The sequence below is a fragment of the Carcharodon carcharias genome, chromosome 13, assembly GCF_017639515.1.
Source record: "Carcharodon carcharias isolate sCarCar2 chromosome 13, sCarCar2.pri, whole genome shotgun sequence".
Classification (NCBI taxonomy): domain Eukaryota; kingdom Metazoa; phylum Chordata; class Chondrichthyes; order Lamniformes; family Lamnidae; genus Carcharodon; species Carcharodon carcharias.
This window is the reverse complement of record NC_054479.1, coordinates 127,184,787-127,200,765: the sequence shown is the minus strand read 5'-3', so window position 1 is coordinate 127,200,765 and position 15,979 is coordinate 127,184,787. Positions and strand designations below refer to the sequence as shown.

Genomic DNA, 15,979 nt, shown 5'->3' with positions numbered 1-15,979 from the left:
GATCCTTTGAATGCGGAGGCTGGTGGGGTGATAAGTGAGGACATGGGGGACCCTATCATGGTTCTGGGGTTCTGGGAGGGAGAGGAAGGTGTGAGGGCGGATGCACGGGAGATGGGCCGGACACGGTTGAGCACCCTGTCAACCACTGTGGGTGGAAAACCTCAGTTAAGGAAGAAGGAAGACATGTCAGAGGAACTGTTTTTGAAAGTGGCATCATCAGAACAGATGCGACGGAGGCAAAGGAACTGAGAGAATGGGATGGAGTCCTTACAGGAATGGGATGGAGTCCTTACAGGAAGCGGGGTGTGAGGACCTGTAGTCAAGGTAGCTGTGGGCGTTGGTGGGCTTGTAATGAATATTGGTGGACAGTCTATCACCAGAAATTGAGACACAGAGGTCAAGGAAGGGAAGGGAAGTGTCAGAGATGGACCGTGTGAAAATGATGGAGGGGTCGAAATTGGAAGCAAAATTAATAAATTTTTCCAGGTCCAGACGAGAGCACGAAGCAGCATCGAAGCAGTCATCGATGTACCGGAGAAAGAATTGTGGGAGAGAGCCAGAGTAGGACTGGAACAAGGAATGTTCCACATACTCCATAAAGAGACAGGCATAACTGGGGCCCATGCAGGTACCCATAGCCACAGCTTTTATTTGGAGGAATTGAGATGAGTTTAAGGAGAAATTGTTCAGTGAGAGAACAAGTTCAGCCAGACGGAGGAGAGTAATGGTGGATGGGGATTGTTTGGGTTTCTGTTCAAGGAAGAAGAGGAGAGCCAACAGACCATCCCAGTGGGGGATGGAAATGTAGAGGGATTGGACGTCCATGGTGAAGAGGAGGCAGTTGGGGCCAGGGAACTGGAAATTGTTGATATGATGTAGGGTGTCAGAGGAATCGTGGATGTAGGTGGGAAGGGACTGGACAAGGGGAGAGAGAATGAAGTCAAGATAGCAAGATATGAGTTCCATGGGGCAGGAAGAGGCTGACACGATCGCTCTGCCGGGACAGTCCTGTTTGTGGATTTTGGGTAGGAGGTAGAAGCGGTCCAAGATTGGGAGACTATGAGATTGAAAGCTGTGGAAGGAAGATCTCCAGAGGAGATGAGGTCAGTAACAGTCCTGGAAACAATGGCTAGATGTTCAGTGCTGGGATCATGGTCCAGGGAGAGATAGGAGGAAGTGTCTGCGAGTTAACGCTCAACCTCTGTGAAGTAGAGGTCAGTGCGCCAGACAACAACAGCACCACCCTTTTCAGCAGGTTTGATGACAATGTCAGGGTTGGACCTGAGAGAATGGAGTGCAGCGAGTTCAGAGAGACACAGGTTAGAGTGGGTGAGAGGGGCAGAGAAATTGAGATGACTGATGTCACGCCAACAGTTCTCAATGAAAAGATCAAGAAAAGATAATGGATAGAAGCTGGCTAAAAGACTGATAACAGATTTGGGAAAAATTGGCAAGGATTGGTACAGGGACCACAATTATTCACAATTTACATTCATGATTTAAGCTTGGAAGTAGAAGTAAATTTCATAATTTACAGATGGCATTAAATTGGGGGGTGTATAACATAAAGGAATAACACAACAAAATACAAGTGAACATTAATACAGCACAAAAACAGAATTACCTGGAAAAACTCAGCAGGTCTGGCAGCATCGGCGGAGAAGAAAAGAGTTGACGTTTCGAGTCCTCATGACCCTTCGACAGAACTTGAGTTCGAGTCCAAGAAAGAGTTGAAATATAAGCTGGTTTAAGGTGTGTGTGTGGGGGGGCGGAGAGAGAGAGAGGTGGAGGGGGGGGTGTGGTTGTAGGGACAAACAAGTAGTGATAGAAGCAGATCATCAAAAGATGTCAACGACAATAGTACAATAGAACACATAGGTGTTAAAGTTAAAAACAAAAACAGAATTACCTAGAAAAACTCAGCAGGTCTGGCAGCATCGGCGGAGAAGAAAAGATTCGACGTTTCGAGTCCTCATGACCCTTCGACAGAACTTGAGTTCGAGTCCAAGCAAGAGTTGAAATATAAGCTGGTTTAAGGTGTGTGTGTGGGGGGGGCGGAGAGATAGAGAGACAGAGAGATGGGGGGGGGGGGTGGTTGTAGGGACAAACAAGCAGTGATAGAAGCAGATCATCAAAAGATGTCAACGACAATAGTACAATAGAACACATAGGTGTTAAAGTTAAAATTGGTGATATTATCTAAATGAATGTGCTAATTAAGAATGGATGGTAGGGCACTCAAGGTATAGCTCTAGTGGGTTTTTTTTTATATAATGGAAATAGGTGGGAAAAGGAAAATCTTTATAATTTATAGGAAAAAAAAGGAAGGGGGAAACAGAAAGGGGGTGGGGATGGGGGAGGGAGCTCACGACCTAAAGTTGAATTCAATATTCAGTCCGGAAGGCTGTAAAGTCCCTAGTCGGAAGATGAGGTGTTGTTCCTCCAGTTTGCGTTGGGCTTCACTGGAACAATGCAGCAAGCCAAGGACAGACATGTGGGCAAGAGAGCAGGATGGAGTGTTAATATGGCAAGCGACAGGGAGGTTTGGGTCATTCTTGCGGACAGACCGAAGGTGTTCTGCAAAGCGGTCGCCCAGTTTACGTTTGGTCTCTCCAATGTAGAGGAGACCACATTGGGAGCAACAAATGCAGTAGACTAAGTTGGGGGAAATGCAAGTGAAATGCTGCTTCACTTGAAAGGAGTGTTTCGGTCCTTGGACGGTGAGGAGAGAGGAAGTGAAGGGGCAGGTGTTGCATCTTTTGCGTGGGCATGGGGTGGTGCCATAGGAGGGGGTTGAGGAGTAGAGGGTGATGGAGGAGTGGACCAGGGTGTCCCGGAGGGAGCGATCCCTATGGAATGCCGATAAGGGGGGTGAAGGGAAGATGTGTTTGGTGGTGGCATCATGCTGGAGTTGGCGGAAATGGCGGAGGATGATCCTTTGAATGCGGAGGCTGGTGGGGTGATAAGTGAGGACAAGGGGGACCCTATCATGTTTCTGGGAGGGAGAAGAAGGCATGAGGGCGGATGCGCGGGAGATGGGCCGGACACGGTTGAGGGCCCTGTCAACGACCGTGGGTGAAAAACCTCGGTTAAGGAAGAAGGAGGACATGTCAGAGGAACTGTTTTTGAATGTAGCATCATCGGAACAGATGCGACGGAGGCGAAGGAACTGAGAGAATGGGATGGAGTCCTTACAGGAAGCGGGGTGTGAGGAGCTGTAGTCGAGATAGCTGTGGGAGTCGGTGGGTTTGTAATGGATATTGGTGGACAGTCTATCACCAGAGATTGAGACAGAGAGGTCAAGGAAGGGAAGGGAAGCGTCAGAGATGGACCACGTGAAAATGATGGAGGGGTGGAGATTGGAAGCAAAATTAATAAATTTTTCCAAGTCCCAACGAGAGCATGAAGCGGCACCGAAGTAATCATCGATGTACCGGAGAAAGAGTTGTGGAAGGGGGCCGGAGTAGGACTGCAACAAGGAATGCTCCACATACCCCATAAAGAGACAGGCATAGCTGGGGCCCATGTGGGTACCCATAGCCACACCTTTTATTTGGAGGAAGTGAGAGGAGTTGAAGGAGAAATTGTTCAGTGTGAGAACAAGTTCAGCCAGACGGAGGAGAGTAGTGGTGGATGGGGATTGTTCAGGCCTCTGTTCGAGGAAGAAGCTAAGGGCCCTCAGACCATTCTGGTGGGGGATGGAGGTGTAGAGGGATTGGACGTCCATGGTGAAGAGGAAGCGGTTGGGGCCAGGGAACTGGAAATTGTTGATGTGACGTAAGGTGTCAGAGGAATCACGGATGTAGGTGGGAAGGGACTGGACAAGGGGAGAGAGAAGGGATAACGAGAAATGAGTTCTGTGGGGCAGGAGCAAGCTGAGACGATCGGTCTACCGGGGCAGTTCTGTTTGTGGATTTTGGGTAGGAGATAGAAGCGGGCCGTCCGAGGTTGGGCGACTATCAGGTTGGAAGCTGTGGAAGGAAGATCCCCAGAGGAGATGAAGTCAGTGACAGTCCTGGAAACAATGGCTTGATATTCAGTGGTGGGGTCATGGTCCAGGGAGAGGTAGGAGGAAGTGTCTGCGAGTTGACGCTCAGCCTCCGCGAGGTAGAGGTCAGTGCGCCAGACAACAACAGCACCACCCTTGTCAGCGGGTTTGATGACAATGTCAGGGTTGGACCTGAGAGAATGGAGTGCAGTAAGTTCAGAGAGAGACAGGTTAGAATGGGTGAGAGGAGCAGAGAAATTGAGACGACTAATGTCGCGCCGACAGTTCTCAATGAAAAGATCAAGAGAAGGTAAGAATCCAGAGGGAGGGGTCCAGGTGGAGGGAGAATATTGGAGATGGGTAAAAGGATCCGTTGAACTGGGAGAGGACTCCTGCCCAAAGAAGTGAGCCCAGAGACGAAGACGGCGGAAGAAGAGTTCAGTATCATGCCGAGCCCGAAATTCATTGAGGTGAGGGCGTAAGGGTATGAAACTAAGTCCTTTGCTGAGCACTGAACGTTCAGCATCGGAGAGGGGAAGGTCAGGGGGTATAGTGAATACAAGGCTGGGGTTGGGATTGGAAGAAAGGGTGGGGACGGAGGGACAGGCAGGGGTGGAGGGTCCTAGATGGGTGTTGGTGTCGATGAGTTGTTGGAGCTTGCGTTCCTTAGCACTTGAGAGAAAGAGAAAAAGTTTCTTGTTGAGGCGTCGGATGAGCCGAAGGATAAAATGAAACTGGGGGCACGCGCAGCTTTGAAAAAGGGTACGGCGGTGCTGCTGGAGGGAGAGGTCGAGTGTGTTCATATGGCGGCGCATGGCACTGAGTGTGGATTTCAGAATGTGACGGGAACAGCAGTCCGAGAAACGTTTTATGTCCCGGAGATACCTGTAATCCTGGGTGGGTTCGAAACATGAGGGGTGGAATTTCAGTTGAAATCCACGTGGGGTAAGTTGGAGACGGAGACAGTCACTGAGAAAGGAGATATGGCTGTGAAAGCGGGTTTTAGTAAACACCTTGTCAAACACTAGGAGGGAAATGGAAATCAAGGAAGGTGAGCAAGACAACAGAGAGATACGGAAACCTTGTCGCAGAGAGGAACAGAACTTCTTCAAGGAGGTAGGCATTTCTTGAAGAGCAGTGGCAGTCAATTAAACACAGAGATAAAAACAAAAAAACTGTGGATGCTGTAAATCCAAAACAAAAACAGAATTACCTGGAAAAACTCAGCAGGTCTGGCAGCATCGGCGGAGAAGAAAAGAGTTGACGTTTCGAGTCCTCATGACCCTTCGACAGTAATTGGAAAATGAATTTTCAAGAAGACAAGTGTGAAATTTAAAGAGACCACACACTGCTTCAATAATAGTTGTAAACAAGGTAAATGAACGAAAGATCACAGGATACATATTCACAAATCACTTAAAGTAATGATCTAAAATCCAGATCTGCTTCAATCCTCTTAGGCTACAAGCATTCTGATTAAGCAAGTTCTTTTGCACACGTTTTAGGAATCCTCACCCAACTTGACCTTTTTACACTTTTCTTCCTAATCTATATCAGGGTAAGATAATTGAACTCTCCAGCTATTACTGTACTGCTCTTTTATCTTAACTTTTTCTGAAAATTTCCTACAGATTTGTTCCTCATTATTTGGGGGTCCTGAGCAAAAATCCAGCAACGTAACAGCTCTTTATCTGTTCCTTAATTCTAACCAAATATATTCAGCCTTTGAACCCTCTAGTATAGGCTTGTCCAACCGGCGACCCGCGGACTGGACTCTGGGCTCGGCCCACCAATCATTGTTGGACATAAAATAGACTTTGTCTAGTGGGCGGCGGTGCTCCCGGGTGCTGCCGCAAAACAGTCCGCTGCCCACGATTTCACGCTAACTGGCCAATTAACAGCCAGCCAGCGTGAAATATGTGCTCTGAGCCTCAGCGCTGTTGGGGTGGGGGCGGGAGGAGCACAAGCACTGAAGTTTGTGCATGCGCAGGGGTGCACTCACTGAAAGCTCCCTGAAGGCAGAGAGCTACCTGAAGGATTTAAAAATTAAAAATAAAGATTTGAAAAATAAGGGAAACATGTCCCCACGTGTGACTCTGTCACATGAACAGGGGCATGTTAAAAATGAGTTTAAAAAATTTTTATTGTTTTTCTATTCACTGTTGGAAACCTCATCCCGCCCATGGATGAGGTTTCACAAAAAATGCAAAGGCTGCCTCGCCTATTCGCCCACCCGCCAACTGTAAGGTTAGATCGGCAGCGAAAAATTCAACTTTATTACCAGCATAATGTCCTTAATAGGCCTCTTAATTGTTGGCTGGCACGCTGCCAACTCTCGCACGTGCCCGCCTACCGAAATATCGCACAAGTGTGCAGTGACATTGGGACGCTCGCCCAATGTCATCGAACGCTATTTCACGCTGGAGCACGTTGGGCACGCGCCCGCACACTGAGCTGAAAATCCTGCCCTTTGATTTGAAAAGTGCTGCTTGCTATTCGTCCAATCACAGAATGGTTTCTCCCTGCATTTGCTACAAATGAAAGAGCACAGAGCCTGAGACAGGGCAGGAGTGGCCCAAGGTGAGACTGGGCCAGCAGGGCCTGATGCAAGAGAGATGCCAGGAGGGGCACAAGGCAACAGCAGGGCCTGGGAGGGCCCAAGGCAAGAGCGTGGAGTGTGAGGGGAGAGTGTGTGTGTGCATGTGTGTGTGAGAGAAAGGAGTGTGTGCATGTGTGTGTGGAAGAGAGGGGAGACTGTGTATGCATGTGGGAGAGAGAAATATGGGAGAGAGTGTGTGCATGTTTGTGTGAGAGGGACAGTGTGAGTGTGGGTGTGAAAGAGGGACAGAGAGAGAAGGCAGAATCTTACTCCTTGCAGGCGTGCACACGCCCAACTCGAAACGGTCATGAAACAGCGCGAGGCGACATCAGGCGAGCATCTCAACATCATCACACACACAAGCAATCTTCAGGTCGGTGGGCGCACGCAGGTGTTGGAGCTACGCCCGCCAAAATTTAAAAGGCCACTTAAGGCCATTAAAAAGGCAATTGTTTGCGATTTTACATTGCCCATGCGTTTTCACATACGTCACATGAGCAAAACGGGTAGGCGAGCAGTCCACTTTCAACAAAACCTCATCCAAGAGCGGGATAAAAAGGGTCAGCGGCATTGTCATTGGGAGGAGTTTATGAGAGAGTTTGCTGCTGGTTGCTTATTTGAACTTGGCAATTTCATCTGTTCTGAGCTTCAGTTTAAGTATTTCTAGGCTTCATTTCAGGACTCGTTGGTGTCTCCAAGACCTGTGGAGAATTTTGACCATGTGGACCCTTCCAGCTATCAGGCAGCCTTCTGTTACCCTGGTAATGAGGATTGTGGTCTACACTGGTGGCACCTTCTCTGAGGAGGAACAGAGGGGCAGAAGGGAGAAGAGGCCAAGTGACCCCATGCAGCTTCCAAGGGAGAGACCTGTGGGAGAAGTGGTGCAGGCACAAGGGGCGCAGGGCCAGCAGGTAGTCCAAGGTGGAAAAGGCCGCAGATGACACCAATATCCTGCTGCCAGGGTTTACAGGCGGTGATACCATTACCTCAACATGTCTGAGGTGCAATGCCAAAGGAGGCTCTGCCTCTCCAGGAGACTGTGACTTCCATTTGTCAAATGATTGGGCCTGAGATCACCTCCAACTGCATGGGTGGGCACCCCATGCCAGTGGCTCTGAAGGTCACAGTGACCCTCAACCTCTATGCCTCTGGCTCTTTCCAGGGGTCAGTGGGGGATGTTTGTGGAGTGTCCCAATCAGCTGTCCACAGTTGCGTCAAGCTGGTGACAGGCACTCTGTTCAGGTGGGTAATGACATTTATTCATTTCCAAATGAACAAGGCCAGCCAGGTTGAGCGAGTCAGAGAGTTTGCAGCAATTGCTGGGTTCCCCCGCATCCCGGGTACAATCGACTGACACATGTGGCCATCAAGGCGCCAGCAGGTCAACCGGGTGCCTTTGTCAACAGGGATTCCACTCAATGAATGTCCAGATAGTTTGTGACCATGAGACGCAGATTCTTCAAGTCTGTGCAAGGTACCCTGGCAGCTCCCATGACACTTACATCCTCAGATACTCACAGGTACCAAGAATATTCAGTGCTCCAACCCGAATGGATGGCTGCTGGGTGACAAGGGCTATCCGTTGAAAAGTTGGCTTATGGCACCTCTCCACCACCCAAGAACAGAGACAAAGCAGCTTTATAGTAGGAAGCATGCCTCCACAAGGGTGGTGATAGAGAGGACCATAGTTCTTCTAAAGATGCACGTCCGATGCCTGGACAATTCAAGGGGAGCACTACAACACCCCCCAGTGTGGGTGTCATTGATAGTGGTTGCATGCTGCGCTTTCCATAATCTGACCCAGGCAAGGGGAGACCCACTGGAGGAAGAGGATTTTGAAACAGCTCCACAGGCCAGAGAGGATGAATCCTGTGGTGAGTCAGAAGAGGCTAAGGAAGACGTAGAGGCAGACCTCTGATTCCTTCAGGGAGGCAGGGGCACCAGGGACGCTTTGATCCAACACTCCTTGGCTATGCTTCCAAAGATCTGCTTCCATCTCATGCCTCCATTCCGAACGTCTGAAATGACCCTTTCATTTGAACCCAAAGTCCACTCAGTGCCTGTGCAATAAAGTTTAGAGCCGGTCACCTCCAGCATTCGATAATGGCATGTCCTGCACCTACAAAACAAGTGAAGCATACTAAGGCCATTAAGACAAAAGCAAAATTTATATATCATTTTGACACAATGTTGAACTATATATGATGTTAATGGCCGCACCAGTAAATATATTAACAAAACACGGCAGAACAGAAGATCACCTGTGATCACTCTTGTGCTCATGGTGCCTTAAACCTTACGTTTGCAAATGTTGTGTCTTGTTGCTACCCCCTCGCTGGCAGCGGCATTGGAGGCAGCCTTGCTGACTGCGCTGTCTTGTTGGCCTTGGTGACCTTGACGGTCTTCCTCTGGCCAGTGGAGCCTGTGCTGGCCCCGCCTGGGGGGAGCGGCCACTGCCATATCTGGCATCTCCCCAGTCATTGCAGCCTCATCAGATGCCACAGGCACTGGCAGAGGGGCGGAGGAGCTGCTGCCATTATCAAGAGTGCCCTGGGAAGAGCCCACAGAGATGACAAACAGCTCGTGTACCAACATGAAGTTCCTCCAGACCTCCCTGCTCACCATTGATGGACGGGCACCTAGGTGGGATACCGGGTGCTTCATCCATCTCCCACACTGGCACTGACCACCTGAGGTCATTGCCTGTGTGATGGCTTGCAGCTCCAAGTGCAACCCCGTGAACACCTGATTCTGTCCCTGGAGTTGCCTCTCCATGAGATTCGCCACTGTCTCAATGGAGGAGGCAATGTACAAGGCAATGAGGGTCATCGTGTGCTCATGCACCACATGGATTCCTCCATAACAGAGACCATGGCACACAAACCCTGATGGATCTCTGCCAGATCCTCCTGCACATGCTGCTGGACATCCAACATCTGCCGCCTAATGGGTGTCTCCAGAGGCCCATCATCTGCCTTTGGTTTAGCATAGTCCTGGTCTCCAGCAGTCCTCCAACAGCCACCGCCTGCTCCTCAAGCAAGTGCAAAGTGCCCTCACTGCTGTGCAATGACATTCTAGCCGACAATCTAATACCCACCAAGGTGCTGGTATCTGCACTGGTGCCTGGTTCAGAGAGGGGGTGTGATGCAGGTGCATCTAAAGCCCCATGGTTCTTTGGCGTCAAAGGTGGCTCTTCGGGGTCCTGTGTTCGAGTGTGTGCTGGCAAATCTCAGGGAGAAGAACAACATGTCATTAGTTTAAGTCATCACACTGTCACTGTGCGTGCCAGGTACCCTAGTAGCACAACAGAGATCTGCATCATGTGCCATCGTCTTTCAATGATCAATGGAGACTCCAGGTTTGAGGCTCCGATTAATGATGAGACTATACAAGAATGTTTGCACCATCTGACACTCTGACCTCTGTTGTCTGCACTCTTACCTTCATCAGAGAACCCTGCCTTTCCACGACCAGCTGACCGAGGTGGATGGCGGCTCTCCAGCTTCAATGCATCCATTTTGTAGCTCGTCAAGATTAGGAGGTTTGGGGGGCCTCCGCTTGTTCTTGACCTCTCGATTGTGTTATGGTTCTTCCTCTCCTGAAATGACCATTGATTAGTCCACTCTCCATCTGCAGCGCCATTGCACTTGGCCAACCCCACCTGAGGAACACCTGGCAGGTCACATCCGAGTCGGGGCCCTCAACCCGCATGTCACTGAGGCCAAGCAGCCAGTGCTCACCCCCTTGGCCATCTCCAGCATTATTGACAGTTGGCACTCAGACTCTAACATCGCTGAGCTCCATGGGGGACAGCCAGCCCTTAACACTTCTTCACACTGGTCTGTGCCAGCTCAGTATTCACCCTTACTGAGTGCAGCGGGTCGCTGAACGTTTTGCGGCACCGCACCATGTGTGCCACACAACATCATGGCCACTGACCGCGGCTGCCATCTTCTCTTAGGCTTTTTTGGTCTGGTGTGGTGGCCTCCTCCTGCCATCCCTGGGTACGAGAGTGTCCTGCTTGACACCGAACTCCTCCACGAGGACCATGAGGCACTCGTCCGAGAAATGGGGCGGGGCTGAGTGCCCATCTGACTTGCCCTCCCGCCTGATGTTTCCTGCTGCTGGTGAGGCCATTGTTCCAGGCTCCGGACCAACTCCAAAGATTCTCCTCTGGTAACCTTCAGGGAGCTGCCTTTGCCAGTTTTAAAGCACCCACCAGGTCATCATTGGACCTGGCGCCTGACAGGCCCCCGCCCTGGCCCTTCCCGACTATTCCGTACACGTGTTTCACGCTGGGCGGACCTTAACTGGTCGTCCAGCATGAAATCGCGTTTGCAATGCAACGACGGCTAGGAGGATTCCACATCTGCTTCCGCCGACCTGGCACGCAAGCCAAGTGTGAAATTCAGGCCAGAGTGTGTTTGTGAGGGAGAGGGGTTGGGAGTGTGTGTGAGAAGGGGAAGTGTGTGTGTGTGACAGAGAGAGGGGGCAAGTGTATGTGTGTGTGTGTGTGTGTGTGTGCAAGAGGGGAAAGTGTGAGCATGTGTGTGAGAGGGAGAGGCGAGTGTGTGTGGGAGAGAAGGGAGAGTGTGAGTGTGTGTGTGTGTGTGAGAGGAGTGAGTATGTATGAGAAAAGGAGGGGAGAGAGTGTGTGCGTGTGAGAGAGGTGAAAGTGTGTGTGTGAGAGAAAGAGAGGGAGAGGGGAGATTGTGTGTTTGTATCTGACTTCCTCTCAGTCTCAGGGTTCTCATTTGCCCTCACACTAACCTCCCCCCACACACACACACAAACACACACACTCACTCACACACAGTGGATGGGGGTGAGTGAGTGTGCATCCTGAGACTGGGAGTGAACCAGACACACACACTTTCACACTCTAACGGTCATCTTAATTTTTAAAAATGAGTAAAAAATAATCAATTTATTGCTTTGACGTTGCTTTTTTTTTTTGCTCAACAAGTTGTTTCTTTCCTTCCTCAGCTTTTTTTTAAAATTCATGTTTAATGTTGTGCAAAACATTGAATGCTGTCCCCCATGTGAAAATGTTGGACAAGCCTGGTCTAGTATATCATCCCTGAAGAATATTCCAGTCTTCTGATTGGACATACTTTACTTCATGAGCACAAAAGCTCGCCGTACAATATTTTTCATTTAAAGAGAGTAATAAAATACCAGCTGACACCAACTCACCAATGAAGCTAATTTTGTCTCACTGCCCCTTTCTTCTGCATCTGTCATTCGTTCTGGATTGCCTGCAAACTTCTGCCCATACTGCATATTCCACTGCACTGTAAATAACTTTTAAAACTTTCCGATCAGCAAAATTTGCCTGTTCTGTCCTGGGGAAGGAGTGGGGATCTGGTTGTATCACATTCTGATCTGCTGACCATTCGTCTTACACCATGTTCAATTTTATTTTAATTAAAGTGGGTGGTGTAAAAATACCAGCCAATTGGATTGCATTAGCTTCTCACCAGGTTTGTGGGGATAAAGGGGTAGTGGTGGTGGGAAAGGTATGGCTAAAGTTAAAATAACCTCAATTTCTCCACAGGTTAATGCTAGAAAATATTAGTAAGAGGCTTAAAAGCACTGATATACTGTTTGTCCATGGCCTTACTCCTATCCTATCTCTGTAATCTCCTCCAGCTCCACAACCCTCCTTGATTTCTGCACTTCTCCAGTTCTGGTCTCGTGTCCCCACATTTCATCCCCCATTGGCTGCTGTGTCTTTGGTTGCTGAGACCCTAAGCCGTGCACCGCCACCTTCTGAAGGGCAATTAGGAATAGGCAACAAATGATTCCCTTGCCAGTCATGCTTACAGCCCATGAAAGAATTTTTAAAAACTGTGGAATTCCCCCTATAAAGATCTCCGCTCCTGTAAAGCGAATTGGTACATTTTACCACATTAAGGGGATTTGTTTGCTGTTGTTCCACTTTATGTCACATCAGCAGATGTCAGCTCATTGAGCAACTCAGGAAGTGCAGATTAAACTGGGAGTTGCCAGCTCCCGGTGATTGGGTGAGAGTGGAGTATAAGAAGCTGCTGTTTAGGTTGTTTGTCCTTTTCCACTGAGGGCGTCTCCCCTTTGAGGGGGGATGATTCCCACCATTTTCTCATCTTTCTGAGGTAAGAACGCTGATCAACTGGGCCATTTTTACAGGAGCTTCCCGGATACACTCTCTCTGTCAGCATTTTATTTCTCAGTCTCTTTTATTTTTCTTGTAGTTTCGACAGGGTAGTTTTTTTTTCACAACAAAAACATAAATACCTGGAAAAACTCAGCAGGTCTGGCAGCATTGGCAGAGAAGAGCACAGTTGACGTTTCGAGTCCTCATGACCCTTCAACAGAACTAAATAAAAATAGGAAAGGGGTGAAATATAAGCTGGTTTAGGGAGGGGGGGGTGTTTACTTTCCTATTTTTACTTAGTTCTGTTGAAGGGTTATGAGGACTGGAAACGTCAACCGTGCTGTTCTCCGCCGATGCTACCAGACCTGCCGAGTTTTTCCAGGTATTTGTTTTTGTTTTTGTTTTGGATTTCCAGCATCTGCAGTTTTTTTTCTTTTTATCTCTATAGTTTTTTTTTTCTTTTCCGATCCCCAACTTCGACAGAAATCCCAGAAGGATGATCTAAATGGACGTTTACACCGTTTGTCCGGAGCCTGTGTTCCTCTCTCTATGTCGCCTCTCTCTTGTCTTTTTTCTCTTGCATCTTCGTGTTGCTAAAGGTTTACGACAGCGTTGTTGTTAGTTGCTTCTGCGTCATTTTAGTGAGTGAAAACTGAACTGGGGCGATTGCTGGGGCAACGTTGTCAACAAGTAAATGATTGACCTGAAATTCTGCGGAGTTTCTCCTGACCTCCCGCTTGGCAGCGCCCACGGGGCAGGGGCAGGGCCTGGCGCTGGGGCTCAGTTGGCGGGTTTGGCACCTTAACATTAAACCACTGGAGGAGCCCCAGCTACCAAATGAAATTATAGTGGGGTGCAGTTTTGTCTCAAAAACATTCCACAGGCACCATGAGGCTGTACATTTGTCAGTTTTTTTTTAATCCCGTGTGCCTGCACAGCTCAGTAGGCAGCGTTCTGATCTCCCGGGCCTGAAGTTTCCAGATGGCGCTGGCAGAGAACACATCCCGGCTACCATTTTGAGCACTTTCGTCCCTCACTCTGGCGCAGCTCTCCAAGGAAGGAGGCTCCTCCCGTCCCTCCAGCAACAGCGCTGCAGTGGCCGGAACAGGCACTACATGGAGCTGCCTGCGACCAAGTCCCGGGAACCAGAGAAAACCGTGTCCAGTGGTCCCAAAGCAGGGAAGGCTTGGGGTCACAAGGAGGGCAATTGTGGGGGTACGAGTGGGTGGTTTGACTGCAAATGACTGTAAAGTGCTTTGGGATAGATATCCTGATGTGAAAGATGCTATATAAATGCATATTACTTACCAGTTCTTATATGTTCCCTTTTCCCAGGGATGCCAGTTGGTGACCCAGATGAACTTGCTTGCAGTAGTTAACCTTTTAGTAGTTCTATGGTGAGTACTTCATTTGTAGCCTAGCTGGGTCTCTGGTGCAAATAATATTTTATACTGAAGATTTGTGGGAAAGTTTCAGCCAATTCAATCTTTCCTGTTTGGTAGAAGTTTCTAGGTGTGATTAATTTTGATAAAAATAATGAGAGATGATGTAAATTAAATGCCACAATTCTAGGGGGAGGTTCAGGAATCTGGACCTGGGGGTTTGCATATGCAAATCTTTGAAGATAGCAGGATGAGCTGAGAGTGAGTTCAGAAACAGCCAAAAATTCAGAAGATGCTTGTATCATAAGACATTGGGATGTTTATAGTAAAACAGCACAATGTAACTTATTAGTGATGAGTTGCATGTCTTGGGTAAGTGTATAACTATCTCAATTGCTAAAGGGTGTATGTTCCTTGTGTTGCACAACTCTCACCATATTCCATTATTCTGTGTAGCTTCGTACGGGTCTGGGTGCAGGAGGCAAGTGGTGGTTTAGATTGTTACCTGGAGGCAGGCAAGATTTGGTTGACAAGTGGATGTGAGATAACCTATCAAAGGTCAGGCAAATTTCCTAATGGTGTAGAGCTATCTGACTGGGAATTAGATTGGAGACTACTGGGATTATTTAGTATCAAGGTTAGAGATTTTTGCCGTAAGTACAAATTTGAGCAGACAACACCACCAGAGGGGACAATGGTGTCTTGCCCGGGGAAGAGAAGCAGGCCAGAGTAGATGTGGTGAATGGATAATTGGATCTTGAGGCTTGGAGGTTGCAGAACCTGGCCTCAGAATAAATAGTCAACTCAATGAGGCAGATACCCTGGTCTGGGTCTGCGTAGGAGTGAGTTTAATGCACTCTTTATTTTCTGTCTTGGCAGGAAAAGATAGTCCTGCTTCCAGCGGCAGGAAACATTAGTATCTTTGATGCTAGTGTGCAGAATGGAAACGTCGGAGATGATGTAGATCGGATACATCTGGAGAGTTGGTGTTGAGGCTGGGCAGTTGAAGACAATGGGAAGTTGTCTGATTGGTCAGCCTCAACAGTAGACCGGAAGATCTCTCAACAACGAAACAAATAACCGCACAACCAAAAGCAACCAAAACAACCATGACACTTTTTTTTTATTTTAGCTTGTTTTTTTAGTTTTTTTTTTTCGCTCAAGTTGTCTGCGTTGCTTGGTTCGGTGGGATGAGAGGCCCCAACCGGTAAAGTCAAATGCCTCATCTTTCTTTATAAGGCTGTACGCATAATTTCTGTCAGCATGAAACTCCCAATAAAAAGAGCAAAACAATGAATAACCAATGTCTTGTGTTTGGTGATGTACATTAATCAAAATTACAAATTTCCTGCAGTCTTCAGCTCCTTGAGTCTTGCACCATCCCAACTTGGATATATAGTTGCTCCTTCCTTCATAGTCACTGGCCCAAAATTCAGGATTTCCCTACCTGACAACCTTTCGAGAGTACCTTCTGTCCAGCACCACCCATCTCCAAAGGAGAATTGATTCCTTCGAATCTACTGTAGTCTGGTAACATGGCTATTGTTTAGTATATCAATTGGTGCTGTGTAAGGTATAAAAGGAAGGAATGGCTTGTATCTTCTCCCACCCCAGAGCAGGGCGAAGGCATAGAGTTGAGCGGGGAGGGGTGTGCTGCTGCCATTACTTGCTACTGGCATTTTTAGTTGTGGGTGATCTGCTCGTCCTTGGGCTGATTGAGACTCTGACCATTTAAGGGCCTTTTCCTGCAGTTGGTTTTTTACTGAGGTCATCCAGGAAAACATGGCAGCTTCCTTGTGGGTTCAGATTGGAGGGGGTTTCCAAATTGGGTATCCTGTGGCCAACAGGGTGCACCCACTTTTTTTTTCACCCCC

The 15,979-nt window shown here is 48.5% G+C and overlaps 1 long non-coding RNA gene across 1 annotated transcript; it reads left to right on the top strand.

Annotated features, from left to right (window-relative positions):
- Positions 1 to 12,582: 12,582 nt before the first annotated feature.
- LOC121286501 lies at positions 12,583 to 15,402 on the top strand. Its single transcript, XR_005944942.1, has 3 exons — positions 12,583 to 12,721; positions 14,059 to 14,120; positions 14,985 to 15,402. It is a non-coding gene; the product is annotated as an uncharacterized LOC121286501 (long non-coding RNA).
- Positions 15,403 to 15,979: the final 577 nt, after the last annotated feature.